At 56.1% G+C, this 22,950-nt stretch overlaps 1 long non-coding RNA gene across 2 annotated transcripts; it reads left to right on the forward strand.

Moving 5' to 3' along the window:
* The first annotated feature begins 238 nt into the window (after positions 1-238).
* LOC121172073 lies at positions 239-15,400 on the forward strand. Of its 2 annotated transcripts, none has more exons than XR_005886196.1 (5): positions 239-365; positions 1,865-2,037; positions 4,959-5,120; positions 13,470-13,551; positions 14,998-15,400. It is a non-coding gene; the product is annotated as an uncharacterized LOC121172073 (long non-coding RNA). The 2 variants fall into 2 exon arrangements; XR_005886197.1 differs by lacking the exon at positions 239-365 and adding an exon at positions 579-1,505.
* The last annotated feature ends 7,550 nt before the right edge of the window (positions 15,401-22,950 follow it).

A 22,950-nucleotide genomic window follows, 5' to 3' on the forward strand; every position in this document is an offset into this window, starting at 1 on the left:
GTCGGTAAAGTAAGTTTCACATGTAACTAAAAATGGAGAGTTACGAAATAGGAGGTTGATTGCAAAACAGGTTCTCCATTTTCCAGCCTTCCCACTGCCTTGACCTTCTGCTATGTGGCTTTTCTGGTTCCTTCCCTTGAGAGGGTCTGCATCCCACCCTATCCATCAGGGACTCAGCCACGTGACTTGCCTTGGTCAATAGCATGAGGCCTGTGTCATTTGCCACCAGTCCTGAGTTCAGACTCAAGAGGCTTGGCAGGGTTCCTCTCACTCTCGGGGAACCCAGCTGTTGCCCTGGGAACAAGCTCCCGGACTGGTCAGCTGGCAACTGAGGGACCGTGTGGAGGCCAGCCACGCTCCAGCAGGTGAGAAGGCCCCGTTAGGTGTAAGTAGGTGTGCGGTTCATGAAGAACTTCTGTAACCTGTGGACACAAGAGCAGTGCCAACCAACTCTTTACTGCTCATGCTCTGAGTCCCATGGTGGTGTGTGACACAGCAGGTAGGGGACTGACACACGCCCTAACACCCCCAGTGCTGGTGACGGCCGCTAGGCCACCATGCTGGGCCCGATCTCAATTTATGTTTAGACATACTTATTTATATTTGAAAGGGAGAGAAGGAAAGACAGATCTTCCAGCTACTGGTACACTCCCCAAATGGCTGCAATGACTGGCTATTCTGAAGCCAGGACCTGGGAAACTTCTTCAGGGTCTCCCCCATGGATGCAGCGGCCCCGTCACCTTAGGTTATCTCCGGCTGCTTTCCCAGGCACATGAACAGGAAGCTGGATCAGAAATGGAGCAATGGGGGCTTGAACTGGGTGCCCCTCTTGGATGCTGGCGCTACAGGTGGAGGCTTAACATGCTTTACCACAATGCTTGCCCTGTCATTTCATTTCTTATAAAAATGATTGTTTCATATCTTTTATGTAAACCTGTGCAAAATATATATATGTGGGAGGAACTAGCCTAAAGTGCCTAGGTTTGTTCCTAATTGTGGGAGAGTGGAGCAGTTTGATCTTGTTACAAATGTGTTCCTAACTGAGTGCCTTTGATGCCGACTGTTTATGAAATGCACGCATCTGGGTCTCCTTTGGTCATCGTAAAGAGTGTGTGATAGGGGTACAGGACCCTTCCCACTTCACAGATAACAGCATTGGGAAGCTAATAGGAAAAGTACCTGACCTGTGGTTCTCCACTTAGCAACTCAGGCAGACACTGGAATGTGAACCGTCGCAGAACAAATCACGCACAAGCCGTCACACAGCAGAGATGACCACAGTCCCCAAAGACCCAGCCCTAACTCCCCAAGGCATCATACCCCATGAGGTCTCAGCTCTCCCCTCTTCTCCCACCTCCATGAGGCCCAGGACCGGTCTGCTACATGCTTGGTTGACTCCCAGCACCCTATGCAACACTTGGCACCCACAGTGGCTTGTGGAACCCAAGTGAATGAGTAGATGTGAGCAAAGGTGGAGCCGAGAAGACCAGAAACCTAAGGCCGAGGTGAGGCGGGGTCTGGAGACCGCTCTGGGGAGGCGGTGCTATGTGGGTGCTGGGCCTCCCTGGTCCACGGCCGGCCCCACCTGCCCCTTTGTTTTTGCCTCCTAACAAGAGTTTCTCTCACCACCTTTTTTGGCTGATGTCTTCATTGCGTTTTGCAGACCTGGATGTTGGGGGTGGGGAGTGGGAAGCCCTGAGAAATGAGCTCACCTTCCAGGCTCAGTTGAATTTTAGATTTAAAAAAAAAAAAATTTGATCATCTTTGTACTCTGATGAACAAAGAGCCATTCACTGTGGGAAATTTGACAAATATGCAGTGACCAGAAGCCGGATTCTGCCCCCACCTGTGTTTCCACCCTCAGAACCTGCAGGCCTGGGAGTGACTGCATGAGGATTGTCGCCCAGGGCACTCGTGTGCCCTTGTGTCTCTACCCAGTGGACTTCGTGCCCAAGTACCCTCTAGTGACTTCATGCTGTGTCAGCAAGAGGCCACGCGGACTGAGACACAACCGTGAGACGTCCAACATGGGGTCAGGTGTGCGGAGTGTCCCTGACAGCTGTAACCCATCCCAGACCCCTCATCTTGAGCCCCCTCTGCTCTGTGTCCATCTGCTTTGCTTACAGGGGAGGTGCACCCAGGGATTCCCCACCTTTAAAAAGTTTGACCCAGGGGCTTGCACTGTGGTGTGGTTGGTAAAACTGGACCTTATGAGCCTGGTATCTCATATGGGTGCCGGTTCGAATACTGGCTGTTCCACTTCCAATCCAGTTCCCTGCTAATGGGCCTGGAAAAACAACAGCAGATGGCCTCAATGTTTGGGCCCCTGCACCCACATGAGAGACTTGATGGAGTTTAAGGCTTCAGCGTGGCCCGGCCCTGGCTGTTTCAGACATTTGGGAAGCGAATCAGTGGATGCAAAATATCTCTCTGTCACTTTGTCTTTCAAATAAGTACATTTTTTTTAAAAAAAGATTGATGCAGTGCCAAAAGGCAGGTGCAATCTCTTTCAGTGCCTTTCAGTCAGATCAGGGGCACACCTGGGGCCAGGAGGCAGCTGCCCGTCTTCAGCTTTGATTGGAGGCTCATTAGCAGGTGCTGTCTGTCTGCCCCGCCCTGAGCAGCCAGCCCTGAGCAGCCAGCCCTGAACCTGACACAGTCTCTGCTTCTCCTGTAACAAAATCATGAACATGCAACACAGGACCACAGAGCCACAGCTTGCAACACATTGGCAAGAGAGGGAAGCACGCATGTGTGGGTGTCGGGGAGGACCCAGTGGGCTCCTGGCGGTGGCTTCTCTATGAGAGGTGACTGTGAGTCAAGGCCCAGGGGTTGGGAAGTGTGGTGCATAGGCCAAAGGGAGGGGCTAGGGCAGAGCCCCGACCTGGCAGATGGGAGCCAAGGGCAGACTACTGCAGTGAGAAGCCAGGAGAAGGAGGGGAGGGATGTCTTCCAGACGGGCTGGAGGCAGGCTGTGGCAGGTGCATGCCCTCCCCACTCTCGCCCCGCCCCTCTGTCCCAGGGCATCCCTGTGTACACACAGGGGAGAGGGATGGGTGGGGACTGAGCTCAGCCTCCAGCCATGGCCTTTGGTATGGGGACCGCCTGCCCTTGCTGTAGAAAGCTGGGAACAGCAAATCCCTTCCTGGGCCTGGCCAGGTCCCTGGTCACCCTGCATGGCTTCAGTGTCACCCCCTGTTCTAGGGTTGCTGCCAGAGCTGGCCATGCCCCGCCTTGCTCAGCCTGCCAATGACTCAATGTTGTGGTAGACACTCCTGCTGGATGACCCCCACAACAGGCACAAACCACGGGACTCCGGGCCAGGGGCCAAGGGCCAGGACTGCACCGAGCAGGGCTCCACACCAGACACCGTGGATGCTAGAGTCTTGCACCTGTGTGAGGGACCCGGCACAGCTCATGTGGCCCAGCTCTGAGCTCCCTCTGCTGCGCACTCTGCATTGAACAACTCTGAAAAGTGTTTTCAAGCCAATGGGAACAGCCATAGCCAAGTTCTAGGGGATAGTGTGCAAAATTGTGGCTGTTTCATCATCATCATCATCTTTTTCTTCTTCCTCTCCTATTTTTTTGGTAATTACTTTCTTGAGGTCTAATTCACATTCCATGGAACTCACCCATCCCAAGGTTTTGGGGATATTTAAGGGTTGTGCAGCCGTCACTGCAATAGTCTCAAACAGGACACTTGAATCCTCACCCACTCTCAGGTCCGTCATCTCCCATGCCCCTAGTGATCTACTTCTTGACCCTGTAGATGTATCTATTTAGGGAACTTCCCATAACTGGCTTCCTTTACTCCGTCAGGTTGTCAGGGTTCATCCAAGTCGTGGCATGTCTCAGTATGCCATTCTTTTTTTAGGGCTGAATAATGTTCCATAGTAGGGATGGACCATGGTGGCTTACCCACTCAGTCACTGATGCAAATAGGAAGTACCTCCCACAGTTTGGTTTCTGTGAACAGGGCTGCTATCCTGGGATGTCATGGGGGAACAGCTCCAGTGCGTGGGTCCCTGCACCCACGGGCGACACTAAAATGGAAATATTGGCTCCTGTCTTTGACTTGGCTGATCTCTGCTCGTTAAGGACATTTGGAGAGTGACCCAGTGCATGGCAGACTTGTCCTTCCTTCTCTCTCATAATTATCTTTCAAATAAACAAAATTGTCAAAAGCAGAGAATGCACAGGGCGGTAGGACGGCACAGGTGGCAGTGGGAGTTGTCCCCAGGAAGAATCACCATTGGTGGTTTGTGTAGACAGACATTTCCCTCTGTTCTGTATGGCTGTAGAGCAGAGGTTGGTAAATCCAATATAGAGGTGTAGGCATGGGATTCGGGCCTAATAATCCCTTCGTCCGGGTGGCAGATACATGAAGGAAAAGGAGAGAATACACCTGTTGTGTTGTCAGGGACAACCCTCCCTTAGTACCTACCCAAAACCCACACAGGAACACAGACCTACCCCACAACCCCTTGATTCATAAACCTGGCCCCTTACCCCCACCCGCCCCCAGGTATGGTTGTTATGGCAATGACATTTCAGTGTGGGTTTAGGGAGAGGTATTCACATCCAGATCAGGAATGGTATGCCTGGCAACAAGATCAGTTTGGGCATCAGCTGGGGGCATGCCTGCACCTCTTCCCTCTACCCTGCCAGCCAGGGCCTTCCAAAGCTACAGTCTTTCATGCAAATCATATGCAAATCTCCCCCTCCCATCAGCCCGGCGGCACCCAGAGGAGTGGGAAATATTCTCGATTGGGTCCTTGCCTTCATTAATGTCTGAGCCATAGTACATTACTCATGGATAATTAAGAGTGAGCTATTAATACAACATTTAATATTCAAGTGCAGCCAAGAGGAGAGAACTGTAAGTCACAGGCTCCTATGCGACAGGGCACTGCAGTTTAGCGATGATATATATATATTTTTTTCTGTCTTCCCCGCAGCCTTGGGACTGCTTGCATGGAAATGAGGGCCTGAGAACTTCATTTATTGAGAGACAATACGGAGAAGGTCTGCCATCACCAAGACATTGATTCAGACAGCCCCACGCATGAGGCTGGGCGGTCACTGGGGCCAGAAGGGATGCTGACACCACCGTAACACAGGTCTGGGGCCGAGGGACATCCTTATGGTTACTGGTGCCTGCATGGTGAGGTTGGGCACAGGGAGAGACAAAGGAAGAAAAGTGGAAATGTGTGGGTGTTTGTCCACACCTGAGGGGGGGCCGGGGATGGGGCATGGAAATGAACACAGGTCGCATTGCCCCAAGTCCCTCCCCTCGTGACCTTGACAATGAGACCCCACCCCCACCTGAGCCTCTCAGAGCTCCAAGAGGATGGAGAGAAGAAATGCCACACCTCTGAGCATGTGGGAGCCTGTTTCCCAAACCACGCAAATGGGCTTTTGGTGGAATGGTCTCCTGGGGCTCAGCTTCTTTTCCCTTGAGGGTGTGTGTGTGGGGGGGTGCCTTGTGAATGCCAGCAGTTGCAGGTCTCAGAGGGTCTTCTGATCGTGTGAGTGGGTGGCAGACCCGGGTCACATCTTGAGCCTGCTTCCCTAACTGGGTCCAACCTCCCTGGGGACCCCCTTCCCTGTCTGTGAAATGGGTACACCACCCGGCGCCAACTGTCTGGAAGCGGCATCTCGCATTATGAGTGCTCCAGGTATTCTGTCCTCCCTTTGCTTTGGGCTTTTGCTGCGAGGTTGGAGACCAAGGGTCTGTGGTAGAGGACCTTGGCCTGTGGGCAGCCATCAGGGGGGCCCAGGCTGCACGGCAATTCCATCCTCACATCCAGCCTGTGAGCTTTTCTCCCAACCCCCATTTTTACAGGCATGGTGGCAGGGAGAGCTTCAAGACAGCAAAGGACCTGCCCACACAGCTGCCCAGCAGAGTCTGGGTCCTGTGTTGAGCTCTCTGGTGTGGGGGCCCCAGTCGGGGGGGGGGGGAGCGGGGATCTTGGGGGGTTGCAGGTGGGGCTGAGCTGGGCTTGGAACTGGATGCTGCCAGTTCTACTTCCAGCATGGAGTTGCGTGGATCCTGTCTCCCCACCAGAGCCCTCATCTTGAGGTGGGAGCAGTGGAATTCAGATCAATGTGGTGGGGCAGATATCTCGGAGTGCTGGTTGAAGTCCTGGTCACTTTGCTTCCAGTCTAGCTTTCTGCTAGCATCCCTGGGATGTCGCAGGTAATGGTTCCAGGGCTTGGCGCCTGGTACTCCTATAGAAAGCTCAGACGGAGTTCTCGGCTCCTGCCTTCAGCCTGGTCCAGCCCTGGCTCTCTCTCTCTCCCTCCCCGCCTTGTCACTCCTCCTTTCAATTCACTCAATCTCTTAATAATTCAATGACCTCCAGGCTCCTCATGGGCTTGTAGGAATGATCGTCTCCTTGAGTTGTTCCTGGGCCCCTTTCACAGAAGGGAGAAGACCGAGGTGGGCAGAAAACAAGCAACCTTCATAGCTCTAACTAACCCAACTGATCCCGAAGCGATTGACCCCATCAACTAGTGATGTAATCTCAGGGAACGCAACACCACAACATCAGGCTACTCCTGAGCCCCTTCCCATCATCCTCAGACTCCAGGGTCTCTCCCATGGAGGAATGCCAAGAGCACATGACAGCCCTGCAGGGGCAGCCGCCGGTGATGAGAGCACGTGGCCATGGCTCTGCAGTCTCCTAGGGGACCGACTGCCTTTGGGCTTCCTCTGAGCTCCCTTCAATCACTCCATGGAGACTGCTCACAGATTATACCTATAGTTAGACCTCTCAACCCTTCCACCCTCCAACTCACACATCTACTTGTGGACCAAGAGTTGAAGCTCCCAAACTCAGGATGCACCGAGCCCTGACTCATAGCGGGGCTACAGCGGAAGATGGGTCCCCTAAGGAGACAACGAGGGGTCAGTGATAGTCCAAGAACAGGGCACAGATCTGTGAGAGTATCTTCACAAGAAGAGACCTCCCCGCCCCCCGGGCTTGTCCTTCGTCTCTGCATGTGCATGGAGTGGAGGGCTGTCTGAGAAGGCTGTCGTTTGCAAGCCTGCGAGACAGGAGTTGGCTGGAGGCTGGGAGCTGAGCATCTAGAATTAGGAGAGGCAAGAGAGAGTCCACCTTGCTGTCCAGGCCCCCAGGGCTGGAGGGGCTGCATTGTGGCCATGTGCTGGTGGCTGCCTGGGCTGCCTTCTCAGAGGCCGTTGGCTGAGCAGGTTCTGCAGGAAAACAGTCCGGGGGCCTGGAGTGGGGATTGGGGAGCATTAGGGCTGAATTTTGGGGAAGGTTGTCCCTGGTGTGGCTGGAGTTCACTTGGTTGAAAGGAGAGAGGGAGAGAGAGAGAGAGAGCAAGCACAGGAGCGGGCCTCCTCCTTCTTGTTAGAAAGTCATTCATCCCATCTTGAGGACTAACCACCTCTTAACAGCTTACCAAGGGGTGAGCTTGGACATATGAATTTTGGGGTACACAGATGTGCAATTCATCATGCAGCTGGAGCAATCTGACCGCCCTTCCTTCCTCCCTCCTGCTCTTCCTTTCATCCACCCATCCATCCAGTTTCCATCCCGCTCAGCCATTCGCTCATCTATTCTAAACAACCTTCCTCTCTCCCCCCCCCCGACCACGTCCTTCTCTCCCTTACTGCTTCCCTCCTCCTTCCTTCTTTCTGGTCTGCCTGCCTGCCCCGTTTATCCATTCCATCCATCCATCCTTCAATCCTCCCTCCCTCCTTTCTTTCGCCTCTCCACCCATCCCCCACCCTTCTGCTACTTCCTTCCTTCCTCCCACCCACCTGTCATCTGGCCTCCCAGGCACTGCTGGGTAAAATCACTGCTTCCCATCGGAGACACGCTCATGCTCTTCATCATTGGGTTATCCGATGACAGCAAAAGCCTGCGTTAGGACTCTTGGCCCGCGCGTGGTGTGTGTGTGTGTGTGTGTGTGTGAGACAGGAGGTGGGGGTGGTGGTTTGGGGGCTCGCTGGGACCCCTTCTGCAGGTCTCCCTTTCATGGCTCCTGACTGGTGGTTCTCACTCTGACTCAGCTGGCGCACACGGTGACCCTCAGTCCTCCCCAGCCCCAACTCACTGCCTACAGAATATCCATTTTATTTACACAAATAGCAGTAATTAAACCCCAACAGCCATCCAGATAACCCACGCTGTGGAGGCTAGCATGTCCTGGGGTGGGCGACGGGGTGGGGGTGGCTGTCCTGGAGAAGCCAGGTACCTGGGGAAGGGTCACCGCCCTCTCCCTTCCCCCCCAAAGGGAGGCCTGCATGGAATTCTCCACCACCCTCCCCGCCTGCTCCACCTCCACCCAGCCAGGGGCCCGCCTCCATGCAAATCAGCTGGGAGCCTCATTTGCATGTGCACCAGCGCATTTGCATATCCCCCAGCTCTGGGTGGCTGGGCTGCGGCAGGGATAGCTGACAGCAGCCCCTTTTGTCTTCTCAGAGCCATCCAGGGAGTTGTTCCATCCTTGGAATTGGGAGAGAGAGAGATGACAAAAAGATGAGGGAAGGGGGAATGCCCCTCAAGACAAAGAGATAGGCACCATCTGGGCGACAGGCAGGAGAAGCCTCTGTCTGGAGCTGGACCCCGAGGGGGTGGTGGGGGTGACAGAGGGACACGCCCCGGGGCCGCTGCGGGAGGACACCTCGGACGTATCAGGGTTGGCTGCCGGCCTGGCCTCCTCGGTGCTGGGCTCCTGGGCCAGGGGCATGGGTAAGGATGCTGGTGCCTCCATGTCCCCAGCTTGCTATGCCTGCTGCCTGGCACCCAAGCATCCTCTCTTGCCTGCTCTTCTGCTTGCTCTCACTCTGAGTGCTAGCAGCTGGCACTGCCCCGGTCCTCACTTCTTGCCTGTCCCCATTCTTCACCACTCCCAGCTGTCAGAGGTAGAAAGGAGTTGACCTCCAAGTTCTGGCCCTCTCATGCTGGGAGTAGCCAACAGCGACACGTGCCCACATGCACAGTGATGACGTGGAGGATGCCAATAGCAGTGAGGATGTGTGAGCAAGAACTGGACGCTGCACACAGCACTGCCCCACCCCTCTATGGTCTCTCTTGTTCTTGAGACCCTGCCGTGATGCCCATTTTACAGATGGGAACAATGGAGGCCGAAACCCATACCTCAGCTTGTGCTTTTACAGATTAGGCCCAAAGTCCCTGTCTATTCCCTCCCCTCCTCAGCCACCAGAGCCCCCTCTACCTTCACCCCCATGGTGGGAGGGGCTGCGTGCGGGCAGTGCCAGGCGACAGGGGGCCAGGCCCTGTCCTACCTTGGCAGGTTGTTCCCTGCCCAGTGAGTGCCTTGGTTTTGGCAGGAGGAACCTGGGTCTTGGTGGGCGAGAAGCTGGGGAGCCTCGGGGGCTACCTCCCTGGGGAAGGATGCAAATGTTTGATTTTGACCCTGTGACTTCCCTCAATCCTTGGTTCTGAGTCCCCTTTCAGATACTGCCCGTCCCCTGCTCGCCTCTACACCCCTAAATCTCTATCTTCCTCCTCTTCCTCTAGGGTCCTGGAGGAGGGAAGGTGGAAACGAGCCTTGACCTCAGCTCTGAGGTCAGCTCCTTGTTTTCACCTGCTTTGTGTGTGCACACGCGTGTGCATGTATGTGCATGCATGCCCGTGTTCATGTGTGTGCATGTCCCACCTTCCTGGAAGGAAACATGCTTCCATGCATGTATGTGTGAGAAGGCAGGAGTCCATGCGGGCTCTGAGTGTTCCACACCAGCGTTGGCTAACCAGATTCCTCCCTCGATTGGTGTGGGAGACCGTTAGGGAAATAAGCCTGCACCTCCTGCAGACAGGAGGAGATGTGTGTCCAGGTCCACTCCCACAAGGCCCTTCTCCTTGTCCAGGGAGAGAGTGCCACTGGACCCATGCTGTCCCCAGCTGGCTGGGGCCACTCCTGCTGTCCTCCGCCAGGTTGGCCTCGTGAGCTCCTCCCTGGGGTAAGGGGTCAGCAGGACGTACCCCTCTCTGTTACCCAGAGCGCTGGGCTGGGGGATCTGATGCTTTCACCCTGCCTGGCTCCCTCCAGAGATGTTTTTTGTTGTGTCCTGAAGTTCACATCGCAGCTCCAATTTTAGCCACGCGCAAAGCCTTGTGTAACCCTGGCTGATCCCTCCTCCCAGTCTTGGCTATTGGAGTGGATCTGGAAGCTGTGCATGGAGTCTCTTGGCACCAGAGAGAACCCCAGGGGTGCAGGAGCCCCCAGCTCTGTCACAGACCCCCTCTTGCACCCCCAGCACAAATATAATCTAGGTTCCCTCTTTAGGGAACCTGGCTGGCTCCATGCCTCTTCTGTCCAAGCTGGGGCCTGGATGAGAGCATTTAGCTAAGAGTTAGGAGGTGCGGGTATGGCTCCTGACTCTGCTGTGGGGTCCCTGTGTAAGATCCTAGGTCCCTGGGCGGGGGGCTCAGATTCCCCACTTAGCCCTTGCTGTCCACTGAGGCTGTTGCAAAGATGAAGTTGGAGGAGAAAGGCAGTCAGTGATTTGGGGTCACCTTTAGTCTCCTCGGATCATCTAGAAATCGCTGTTGATTTGTCTGTGGCCAGTGAGGCCACAGGGGATGTTTGGGGCAGGGGGAGGATCCCCAAGGGGGTCGGGTCCTGTCAGGCACCGAGATGGTGCTGAGCAGTAGGCAGCTGAGCAGGTGCCGCCTTCCTTGGGCAATCGAGTGAGGTCCACCCGAGGTCACAACGGCACCCCACTGCAAGCCAGCTGGATACACTTCTGGCTGCTGTGAGGACTGGGGCCCTGGCAGGTGCTACAGACCAACCACCATGTGCAAGTCATGCGTGTGTGTGCCCCGGAGACAGGGGATGGGGAGTGAGCACCCCGGGGCTGTGGAATTAAAGGAACATAGGCCGTGCTTGCTCCCTGGGAGGCTGGGGACGGGCAGCCCCCCGGGCCAGCTGGTCTCAGGAGAGGGAGGCGTATGAGAATCTGACACCCCATGCAGCTGCTCCTGTCACTCCTGAGGGATTTGGTGAGCTGGTGGGTGACCTGGCTGGGGACACGCTGTGCTGGGCAGCCTGGTGTGTGTGTGTGTGTGTGTGTGTGTGTGTGTGTGTGTGTGTGTGTGTGTGTAGTGGGTGGGGGCTGTCCTTGCATGTCCAGCCTTGCAAGACAGCAGTAGATGTGCTGCAGAGAGGGTCTTGTTAGATCTTTCCACTCACAGCCTTAATTGCTCGGCTTCTCCCAGAGTCCCCAAAATATAAGTTCCCAGAACCAGGCAGTACCAGTGGCCTCCCACCCCGAGCTGGGTCCCCACAGCCCAGCCACTGCTAAGACCGGATCTGTTTCCCTCCAAACTGACTCCTGAGGCCGTGCTCCTCCCTCTCTGCCCCCTTCCCTCTCCCCTCCACTTCACACCTGCTATAGCCTCTGCAAGCAGAACCCCCACTTCCTGGCTCGTTCCCATTAGCCCCTACTCCACCTGACGTCATCAGCAAGGCACCTGTAACCATGCCAGTCCTCTCTTTAAAACTTGCAGCTTTTCAATTTTTTTAAAAAATTATTTCTGATGACTTGAAACAGATCGGGGAGAGATATTTTTTTGATTGTTGGCTCTCTTTCCAAATGCCTGCAAAGACTAGGCTGACCCAAATTGATGCCAGGAGCTTGGAACTCCGTGGTGGCCAGGAATGAGTTTGGGTCGGGGGCAGGGGCAGATGGGGAGGGGGCGTGCCTTGCTTGGGTGACGAGGGACTCAACTACTTGAGCCATCACTTACTGAGCTCCAGGACTGCATGTGGGGAAGCTGGACTGGATGTGGAGTACTTGGGACTCCAACCTTGCTCTATGATGTGGCATCCCAAGCAGAGGCTTAACTCACTACACTGTGATACCTCTCCCCAAATCTGTGGCTTTCAGAAGAAATGCTAGTTCTGCCCCCCACGACCCCTCTTTCTTGCTCTCAGTCCCAGCACTTCCTTGGTGCCAGCCTTTCTGCTCTGAGACTACTCCACCCTGACGTCTGCTGGACCTTCTGCAACGGAAGTTTAGTTCTGGTCTCTTTGCAGTTCTTTCTTGCCATCATTATCTTGGCATTATGCTACAGGGACCTGTCCAGGGCAGCGTTGGGGTGGAGAGGGTATAGGGTGGTTGAAATGATGTGGGAGGGGAGAGGAGCACCCTGTGTCAACCATCTGCCATGTTGGCAACCATCAAACCATCTTCCTTTTCTCTTTCACTTCCTTCCTATACCTATCTACTTGCTTACTCATTCACCCACCCATCCATCCATCCATCCATCCAACCACCCACCATCCATCTATCCATCCAACCATCCATCCATCCAATTATCCATCCAACCATCCACCATCCATCCATCCATCCATCCATCCAACCACCCACCATCCATCCATCCATCCATCCATCCAACCACCCACCATCCATCCATCCATCCAACCATCCATCTATCCATCCAACCATCCATCCATCCAATTATCCATCCAACCATCCACCCACCCATCCATCCATCTATCCATCCATCCATCCATCCATCCATCCATCCATCCATCCATCCATCCATCCATTCAGGCCCTGGGTATTGAGTTATGAAAGGAGCAGGTTTCCTGACCTGGAACTCACATTTCCCTGAGCAGTGGGCTTTGTCTCAGAAAGCACAGGGGGCAATGAATGCTCCGGGGTGGGGGGGCACCAGACCCAGCCTGGAAAATCCAGGAAGAGCTCTTGGTGGGAGTGGAGTCTATGAACTCCAGGGTGGATGTCTGGGAGTTGGGTGTCGGGTGGGAACAAGGTGTGTCAGAGTTTGGATGTGGGAGGTTGAATGTGAAGAAGTGGCTAGAGTGTAGTGTGGGGGAGGGCAAAGGTGCAGAGGATGTCGGATGTCACTGGGCCTGGGGCCAGGGGAGCCATGGTGGTGGGCTTGGGGAGGGAGGAAGGAAGGGCTGCATAGTGGGGAGGGGTCTGAGAGGACACAGGGAGGGAGGAAGCTGTCCTGTCCTGGCTCGGCAGGGGTGGGGCAGGTTGGTGAGCTGGCCCTTACACCTCCAGGGATGCCGGATGGCACGGAGACAGGTGTTCTGCATTTGAGCTCCTCAGGCCACTTGGATTCAGAGGGGAAATTGCCTTCCTGTGGCAGCGATGAGGACCCCATCTCCTGCCCTCTTTCCTGGAGGTGTGGCTCTGCCTCAGTTTCCTCTCCCCCTCCAGAAAGGAGGGGCTGCCAGGTATGTGGGGGGTTACTGAGCCTTGAGGTGCAGCTGCAGCAGGGCCCTGAGGGGAGGCAGAGGCAGAAGGGGCCACCCTGTTGTCTCTCTGTCCAGCTCTGGGGGTGGCCCTGGGATCCTCAGGGCCAAGTCCCTCCCTTTCCTGTCCATGTTCCTCTCCTCTCTTTCCTCCTCCCTCTCGCCTTTGTGTACTTATTGAGCACCTACTGTGCTCCATTCATTCTGCACTTATTAAGCTCCCACTGTTTTCTATGCACTAGGAACTCAGCAGTGAAGAAATCTACTCTGAATCTGACTGTGGTACCTCAGGGAGCTTACAGCCCAGGAGGAAGAAGACCAAGGGTAAATAAAACGGGATGCAGTCCTGTACTCGTCAGAGGCGCAGGGAGTGGGGTGGAGGAGAAGCAGAGAGAGGCTTCATGAGAGCACCCAGGCGGGCAGGTTCCCAAGGAGCTTCTGGTGAACATCACCCTGGGTCTGACTTTCCCCTTTTCCCATCTCCGTGAGTTGCCACCCAAAGCTGCCGTGGCTGGTCTGACAGCTTTGCGCGTTCGCCGGGCTGGACGCCCACACCCTCCAGGTCTCTGGAGTGGCGGAGCTGTGCGGATACTTGGCACTCCTTGCTGCCTCTGTGCTGCTGGGCCGCGGGGTCCAGTGGTGAGGACCTTTCACCACTCATTGAGTCATCTTCCCAGGGATGGGCCGTGCTGTGGCTTGCAGCCTCTCTCTCTCCTCTCTCTCTCTCTCATCACCCAAGCTGCAGCAACTTTCTCCTCCCAGTTGATACCCCTGGCCCCCAGGGTTATCCCAAAGGAAGACTCTCAGGTTGCTCAATCAACGGCCTTGATAATGATGACGATGCTGTTGATGCAAATCCTGCCAGCACCTCCTCCTCCTCTTCCATGGGATAGGCCCCAGCATTGTTCTCAGATAACCCACACAAGTCTAGAAAACAGAGAGAGACCAAGTCTCCCCAAGGACACACAGCTACAAGGGAAACCTTGGAGGGCAAGTCTGGACCCTCGGAGGCACTGCCTAACATCTTCATCCGCCCTTCTCTGCTGTACCCCGAGAAGACTCCAAGCCATCCCTCCAACACCTCCAGGCGCTCCCTGCTGCTGAGTACCCATACTTGCTGCTCCCTAGGACTAGCATGCTTTTCCAGGCTTATCTCCAATATTACCTTTCCCAGAAACTTTTTTTGTTGTTGTTGTGTTTTGTTTGTTTTTCCTTCCCAGGGTTTCCTGCTTAGGATCATGTGGTCATGTGGGTGCCAGCTTCGTGGCTGGGGGGGCTACACCAAAGAAGGCCCTTGGTGGTGTGCTCCCCAACACTCTATATCCTGGGCACCTAGCATTGCACAGTATGCAGTAGGCTCTGAAGACAACATGTTCTCCCAGGGCCCTGATGTGTCCTGAGACTGGATGCCTCACTGGTGTGATCTCATTTCACCCCACCAATGAAGTCTTCTAGGGACTTATCAAGGATGCTTTCCAGAAGGGATTAGGACCTACCCATCATCACCCAGCAAGCTGGCAGCAGGCCAGGCCAGGGGCTCCCAGGCCAGGAGGGCCCTGGGCACATTGCTCCAGAACCTGTTGTCGCAGCAGGAGGAGCGGGGAGGACACACTTGAGATACCTCTCTGTCCAAGTCCGAAGATGTGACTGAGCAAGCGAATCGTCACAGAGCTCTGTGTGAGGCACATAGGGCCAGGCGAAGAGGCTGTCACTACGGCCGAAGGGCTCAAGGCAGAACCATTTTATTTTACCTTACTTTTTTTTTTTTAGGTCACCAGATTGGTGCTACCAGGTGGAGGAGGGGAAGCAGGCTGCAGCCGGGATGGTCAGCTGGCCAGGCCACAGGGGAGCTACGGGACCCCGGGAGCTGTCACCGCTGACTGATGGATGGGGACAGCTTCCAGTCACTGGCCAGCCCTGCCACGAGCCCTGTGGCCATCTCTGCGGCCAGCCGCCCACACTGGCCTCCCGGGGCCCCAGTGCCTCGCTTTGAACATCCATAAGGCCTTTTGTTCCCGCAGCAGGAGCCAGGCAGGCTGTGGTGGAGGGACCTCTTTTAGAGGAAGGAGTTTCCTGCTGAGGCCTCCCCCTGTCCCTGACCCCTGCTGTGTCCTTCTAATTACCTGTGGGCGGGAGGAGTGGACTGAGGGGTCCAGCTGGGCCCCTAGGAATCTTTTGGGGAGGGAGTCATGAGTTGATGGTGGTGGTGGTGGAGGCGGGAAATGTGGCCAGAAAAGTCTAGAATTCCAACCTTCAGACTCCAGGCTCCTTCACATTGCGGATTGCAAACCAAGGACCAGAGTGGGCGATTGCCTCATCTGAGGCCACACAGCAAGTTTGAAATGAGATTTGGACCAGACCCAGAGCATTCAGATGCCCCAAGGTGAGGGGGCAGGAAGGAAACTGGTGCTTTAACACCTTCTGTCTTCTTGCATCTGGCAAAGTTGTTTCTCACTTGTCAGCCAGGTCAAGTCCCTCTCCCATCCCAGGTTCATCTAGGAAAGATATTTTTATTAAAAAAAAATTTTTTTTTTGATTCACTTGAATGTTGTAGAGATCTTTCATTTGCTGATTCGTTCTCCAAATGGCTGTGATGGCTGGGGTTGGGCCAGGCTGAAGCCAGGAGCCTGGAACTCCAGCTGGGTCTCCCGTGTTGCAAAGCGCTTGAGCCATCATCTTCTGTTGTTTTCTTAGGTACGTCAGCAGGGAGCTGGAAGGGAAGTGGAGCTGCCAGGGGACTTGAACCGGCACTGCGACATGGAAGGGATGTTAATGTGGCTCAGTCACAACAGCCGAATCCACAGGGGCCGAGAGGCCAGAGCCGGGCATGTGGCTGCAGGTGGATGCGTGGGCGACCACAGCGCAGTGCCCGGCTCTGCTGCGGAAAGGCGTGTTCCGAGGTGAACGCACCTCGGCAAGGCGAGCTCGATCGACTTCAGACAGGCCTGGGTGGTTTGATCGCACGTAGGTGACACGCGGGCAAGGGCAGGCACCTTCATGGAGATGAAAAGGAAGCAGAGTCATCGTGAGCAGGGTGGGGGGACAGGGATGTTGAGAGTTCCGGCCCACTTACTGCTTGCTATTGCTTCACACACCCTGATTTTCTTCCGGAAACCCTGGAAGTTTGGGGAAATTGGTGGTGGAGATGGTTGGGTGACACTGTAAATTGCCCGCTTAAAACAAAAATATGAGCCTGGCGTGATAGCCCAGTGGCTGAAGTCCTTGACTTGGACGCACCAGGATCCCATATAGGCACCGGTTCTAATCCCAGCAGCCCCGCTTCCCATCCAGCTCCCTGCTTGTGGCCTGGGAAAGCAGTTGAGGACTAGCCAAGACCTTGGGATTCTGCACCTGCCTGGGAGACCCAGAAGAAGCTCCTGGCTCCTGGCTTCAGATTGGCTCAGCTGCAGCCATTGTGGCCGCTTGGGGAATGAATCAACGGATGGAAGGTTAAAAAAAAAAAAGTTTCAAGTGACAACTGCCACAATCAAGAGCACCCATGATGCAAAATCACACACACACACACACACACATCATGGGGTTGTCACTAAATGGGTAATTTATGTGGCATGTGAGCCCCCTACATGAATCACCAGGGCAGATGGGTGGGGGGCCTGAGGCCCTGGGGGAGATGACGATGGAGAGGCAGTGGGCAGCTGTCTGGTTCTTCAGCTCTTTTCCCAGAGCTGTCCAGCAAAATTCTAGCCTTGTTCCTAGATTGCCTGGCTGTGCACCCTTGGGAATGTCATATGACCTCTCTGAACTTGTGTCTCCCCAACTTTCTCGCAATTCTGTTTTCTGGGTTCAGGACCCGGGGCACTGTAGAGGATGATCCAGAGGTCCAGAGAGGGTGGGAGCCTGGCCCTGGGGTCCCCAGGAGCACCTGGCTGGGGGCAGCCCAGGATCTGCATGAGCCGAGGCTTGGCCTCAGCCTCTGTCTCCTGCTGGCCCCGCAGGCGCTCCCTAGCCAGCACCCCCCTCCCCTCTCTCCCCTTCGTTTGGAGTTGGTCACGGATTTTTGTTCCTTCTGCAAATGACCTCCATGTGTCAGAGATTGGGTTTCCCTTTGTCTGGGCCCGTCCCTCCCGGGAACCCAGGCCCCCCACGGCCGGTCGGCCTGTCGGATGCAGTCTGGGCGGGGCCTCCCTCAGCAGCTTGGGTTGGCTCCTGCTGACCCAGAGATGGGGCCCCCGGGCCGAAGGGGGGGCGGTCTGGGCATCTGGTTTAGCCATCAGCGCAGGGGCTTGTTTAGCTTTTAATGACCCATGGAGCCCCCGACAGAGGGAGAGCGGTTGGACTGGCAAGCACGGGCGTGGGGGGCGGGGAGGCAGCAGAGAGCAGGAACGGAGCAAACACCCAAGCAGGCACACGCATATCCTTGTGTGTGTGTGTACATCCATATATACCTGTGTGTGCACAAAACACACACACAAACACACACACCTGCCACGTGTGCAAATACACACCCATGAATGCATGCAAGAGTATCCACCATAATACAGACCCATGCCCTCATATACACCATGTATGCACACACATCCTTATGCAGGCACAATGCACACCCATGAATGTATACACACACACCATACATATACACATGCACTCATATACACACATCCGTGCACTCAAGCACACAGCATGCGTACCTCCCCCCACACACAGGCACCCACCACGCATAAATGTGCATATTCCTGCACTCAGGCACACAGACAAGCCCACGAGAGCTGTGCTCACACGCACACACACACCATGCTTGAACACATGCACGCACACCACACACAAGGCATGTATCCTCCCCCGCGTCCCCACGCACACAGATGGAAACACCGTCTCTCACATGTGAGTCTGTAGCCCTCGGCGCCCCTCAGCTGCAGCTGGCCAGACATCCTGCTCTGCCTCTCCGCGGAGGGTGCCCTGTGTGATCCAACTGCTTGGCCATGGCCTTGACCTTGGCTGAGCCCCGTGGTGTCTTCAGGCTTCCTGGAATCCTTCTCTGGCCAAGGCTTCCTCCCACCTTAGACCTGGGGGGTTGTCGGTACACTTGCGCTCGGCCGCTGTCTGCGTGTCCTGTGATCCCAGTAGAGTCCATATGCCTCCCTAGGGTGTCCCATCGAGAGGTGACATGGCTCCTCCAGACCCACTTGATTCTCAGCACCCTAATGTGATTGCCCCCCCTTCAGTGGCTGGGAAAGCGTGACTCAGAAAGGGTTGGTGAGTAGCCATAGGGCACCCAGCAGGTCAGCAGAATCCACATTGGCCAAGCATGCCAGCTTGGGAGCAGGTGGGCTCATGCCTACTACCCCTGGGAGCACGGCCAGCTGCTTCTTTCCCTTTAACTGTCAGCCAGACCAAGGGTGTATCTGCTGAGCCTGCCCTCCGTGCTGGGAGGCCACCTCAGTGGGACAAGGGGCTCCTCCTTCTCAGAAGCAGAAATGAGGTTCAAGTAGGTGAGTGGCTTTCTAGGGGGGGACATGGCCAGGCTGGGGCGGGGCTGGTTGGGCTCTGGATCCCTAGGTTCAGGCCACCGGGCTAGGCTTCTGGACCCGAACCAGACAACTGACTTTGGGGGTCCCTCACGTGGGAGGGGGATGGGGCAGTATAACACTCACCGGGGACGTTGAGGCTCCTTGGATCTTCTTGCCCACCTGCCAAATCAGGTGCCAGTTGCACTGTGTGCGTCTGGCAGGTGTGCCTTCAGTTCCTGGTTGGTGGGCAGCCACACAACTGGCGTCAGGGCTGGGATAGGTGGCCTGGTGTGTCCCAAGGCTAGGGAGAGGTCACCCATTACCAATGTCCCAATGACCACACGATGGGGCCGGCAGTTGACTGGGCATGACTTTTTGGCAGTGTGCACTGGGGCTGCCTCTTGAGTAAAAACTGAATCCACTGTCATCACAAGGACATTTGGCATGAGTCAGACCATTACACTGACCTCTTCCAACCTCAGTTTCTGCATCTGTGGGATGGGGCTGACGGCACCCATCTTTTGATAGAGTGGCAACCTGTCAAGTAGACAGGCGTGGCTCAGGAGGGTCCATGCAGCCTGCTTACTCCTCTGTGACAGCAGGACCCCAGCCTTTTGCCCATGCCCAGGGAGCAGGCGGGGACAAGAGGGTACACGCAGTAGGTGATACAGAGTTTGCCTGCCGAGGGCCAGACTGGCCGATCTCCATCTGGGCTGAAAATACTTGTGCAAATCCCCCTTGTAAACCACCCAGCCTCCTCCCGTTCAGCTTCCCATGCCAGAGGTTAAAATAAGAGCTGAGGACAGCAGGGGTCTGTCCCCAGCTGCCACCAACCTGGTCAGTCCCTCCCTGCCCCCGGTGTCCTGCTGTTGGTGGTGGTGAAGGGTTGGGAGGGGATCAGGTCTATATTTCTGGCATGGATGGATTCTGAAGTCATCAGCAGCGGGCCGATGCCAGTGCAGGCTGAGCCACCTCCAAAGCCCTGGGCAGCCATGGAGAAGGCAGAGAGGCAGGGCACAGGGACTCAGCCTTTCCAAAAAAGCTGTGGGCCCTGGGTGAGTGGAGAGAGATTCTCCCATCACCCTTTCGGGGAGCAGGCTGGGCTCCATCTGAGCTTTCTGTCTGAATCAATGCCCTCCCCAGGATGGGCCGCTGCAGGGCTCAGCCACCTTGGAGTGATCACATTGATGCAGGAGTGACATGAAGGCACGGGTGACTTTCCACCTTGACCTCCCAAGGGCTGGGCACTCGTGCCACACTGTCACTCCTACTTCGCCATAGTCCCCATGTGCCTCTTGCTGCACTCCACACTGTTTTCCAGCACCCCCCTGAACATTGGCACATGCCCTTCCTTGTACCTGACATAGCCCCTGCTCGGCCCTGGCCAGGCCCACCACTGCGTCTTGGCTCTACTGCCTGGGCTCTGAGAGTCCCTGGTCTTCTCCGTGATGTCTCAAGTTCCCACCCAAGCCGTGGCTCCTCCGGCCAGGGTGTGTGATGACGTCATCTTTGTTTTCCCCTCCTTCTTTCTTCTCTTTGTTCCTGTTGGACCGACAGCAGGGATTATATGGAGAGAGCTTCCCTCTATCACTTCACTCCCCAAAGGCCCCCTTCCTCTAACAGCCAGGGCAGTGCCAGGCTAAATCCAGGAGCCAGGATTTCCGTCCAGGTTTCCCATGTGGGTGGCACTTGGGCTCACACAAAATCTCTGGGGTGCCACCAAGATAAGACAGAGGAAAGGCACCCTGCCTGCCTGCGGTGGAAGGCACCCTGGAGCGGCTCTGACCTGATTTCCTCCACGTGGCCGCGTGCTGCCCAGGAAGGTCCCACGGAGGACAGTTTGGGAACTCGCACCCTCCCGTTGTCTGTAGGGCTGATGCATTTCTGCTGTCCCCTGGGCCTTAGTACACACACACACACACACACACACACACACGCATGCACTAGATAGCACGGGGGCTGCCCTGTGTTTTCCCCAAGGGGGTGGGTGGGAGGATGGATTGTGCAAAGGGCCCTCCTAGGAGGTGTATCAGCAGGTGTGGGCGGGACCTAGTGGGGACACAGGTGCAGCTCACTTGCTCTCTCCTGGGATGTGCGTGAGCAGGAAGTCGGATCGGGTAGCCGAGGGGAGGTGTGACTCAGGCACGGGCTGCAGGTGTTTTGAGCCGTTCCCACAAGGGGCCTTGTGTGTGCACTGAGCAGTCAGGCCCCAGCGATGTGTGTGTTAACTAAGGGTCCCGGAAGGTGATGAGGCTGGGTGGGATGCATGTGTCATGCCGGGGTCATCTGTGCACTCTGAACATCCGAGGTGGACCTGGACACGGCTGAGTTCTGTTTTGGCGTGGTGACTAGTCATGCCATCTCTACAGTGGGCACACATGTGGGTGAAATAGCTTGGCTTGCAGGAGGCCTGACCATGCTCTGACCAACCCCCAGCTTCCCCATCCAGATATTGAGGCCTGACAAACCCAGCCTGGGTCATCCAGTCAGCCCCCAATCTGGGCTGGGGACAAAATGGGCTGGCCAGGCCGGGAGACCGCTATCTGGCGCAGCATAGCAGGTGGAGGGGCCGTGCCTGGGGCCCGGCTGGCTGCCTGGTTTGTATTCTTAACACCCGGCGCTCGGGCGGTGACAAGGTGCCTGCTAAGTGAGGTAATAGGCAATTGAGTGGGTTCCGCTTTGCCGAGGGCCTTCATAAATCATGTTTGTCAGGGGCCCGTGTCGCGGCTTGGGGCAGCGGCCGTGCGTCGGCAATTAGCCAGCCTGCGCCCAGCGGCTGGACTGCAGCCCACTCGCCCGGCACCTTGGGCTGGGCAGAACACTGTGGGGGGCTTCGGTCCCCCACTCCTCTCTCATTCTCTCTCTCTCTCTCTGCACTCCCCATGGATCCCGGCTCAGCCTCAGCAGACCAGGAGGGCTGGACGTGGCACGGAACCAGCCAGGGCCTGACCCCAGCAGTGACTTTCTCTGGCTTTCTGGGGGCCTCAGTTTCCTCACCTGTAAAGGGGATGTGAGTAGAGCTGCTTGGCAGGTAAGGAGTGCAGGTGATGCTGAAGCAGGTGCACACACGGGTGGGCAGTAGGGAAAAGGACAACAAATGGCAAAGACAACGACGTGCATGGGGCCCACACCTCTGCACACCCCCTCCCCTGATTCCAAACCCTCCATTCCTGCTTCCGGTGGTCGCAAGAAGCGGGACTAAGGCGCTGATGCACAGATGGTCGCAGAGGAGGCCAAGTATGGCTACTCCTCCCCACGCTTCTCCATCCGGGAAACCCCATTCCCTCTGCAGCCGCTGGTCAACCTTTGTGATGGGTCATGGGGCGGGGGTTGGGCATCAGAGGGGCTCCCTGGAGGGAGCCTGGCAGGACAGGAGGACACCAAGCCCCTGCAGGGCGCTATTTGCCAAGAATATCAAACACTCAGGCTCATCAGGAGCCCTGGCCTTTTTTACTCCCACGTCCGTCCATCGGGATCTGGCCTTGGCTGCCTCTCCTCCCTGGGGACCAATGGGGGGGCCCCCCTGGATCGATGCTGGGAGCCCAGCTGCCTGGCGGTGTCCTGCAAGGAGCCAGGCCCAGCCTGGGTCTAATTGATTATATCAGGTTGTCTGCGAGAAAGGCCCAGGTGGTGAGGCCTGGGGCCGCCTCTGGGTCCCCCCAAGGCACAGCAGCCTGGTAGGGTGGGGGATGAAGACGGGGGAGCTGGAGGAAAGAAAGACTGCATGGAGCAGGGCATCTGTGAGTGCCAATTAAGCCCCAAGTGGCTCAGCCTGGGCTGCCCCTAATTTGGTTGGGGATAATGAGCCGAGGAAATCGACTCCTATCTGGCTGGAGTTTAAGCCCCATCTGGGCTGGACTCAGGTGGGGAAATAAGAAGGCCATGGTCTTTTGCCCTGTGGACTGGGGGCAGGGGTGGGTCGGTCGGCTCTGCCAGGGGAACATGGAACATGGCTCTCCACGGCGGGCAAGCACTTCTCTCAGGTGGTCAGTAGCATTTGTTTCTGGAAGGGAGGGGAGGCGCTTTCATTGTTGTCCCATTCCACAGGTGAGCTAACTAAGGCCTCCCAGTTGGCTCCTGGTTGGAGCAAAGCCTTTCTCATCCAGTTGCCCTGTCGTCTTCCTGAGGTTGGGTTTTTGCCAAGCCGTTTCTGGTGCTTTGGTTTCACAAACAAACACAGGCTGCTCAGTAAACTTGGAATGAATACGATGAACATATATCCTGTGCAGTACGTGGGACATACTTAAATCAGAAAACA

Source organism: Ochotona curzoniae, unplaced genomic scaffold (genome assembly GCF_017591425.1).
Source record: "Ochotona curzoniae isolate NIBS_2020 unplaced genomic scaffold, NIBS_Ocur_1.0 scaffold_274, whole genome shotgun sequence".
NCBI classification, from domain to species: domain Eukaryota; kingdom Metazoa; phylum Chordata; class Mammalia; order Lagomorpha; family Ochotonidae; genus Ochotona; species Ochotona curzoniae.